Raw genomic sequence first — 252 nt, forward strand, 5'->3', positions numbered from 1 at the left:
GGGGGCTCAGAGGGTCCCCTCCGAATGCCCCGCGGGGGGTGTCACAGCCTGGGATGCAGCAGCTGCGGGACGCATCACTGATGCTCTAAAGCAAACCACGCTTTTCCCAAACCCCCTTCCCTGGAAATTCCAGCTGCGGGACCCCCAGGGCCGCCCGGGGGGGATGCTCAGCACCCACCCGTAGCTGCTGGCCCCCTGAGGCCTTGGCCCATCTTGCAGACCCAAAGGCAAACACAGCCCAGGGGTGTGAAC

This window comes from Egretta garzetta, unplaced genomic scaffold, assembly GCF_000687185.1.
Source record: "Egretta garzetta isolate BGI_Z169 unplaced genomic scaffold, ASM68718v1 scaffold942, whole genome shotgun sequence".
In the NCBI taxonomy this organism is placed as follows: Eukaryota; Metazoa; Chordata; class Aves; order Pelecaniformes; family Ardeidae; genus Egretta; species Egretta garzetta.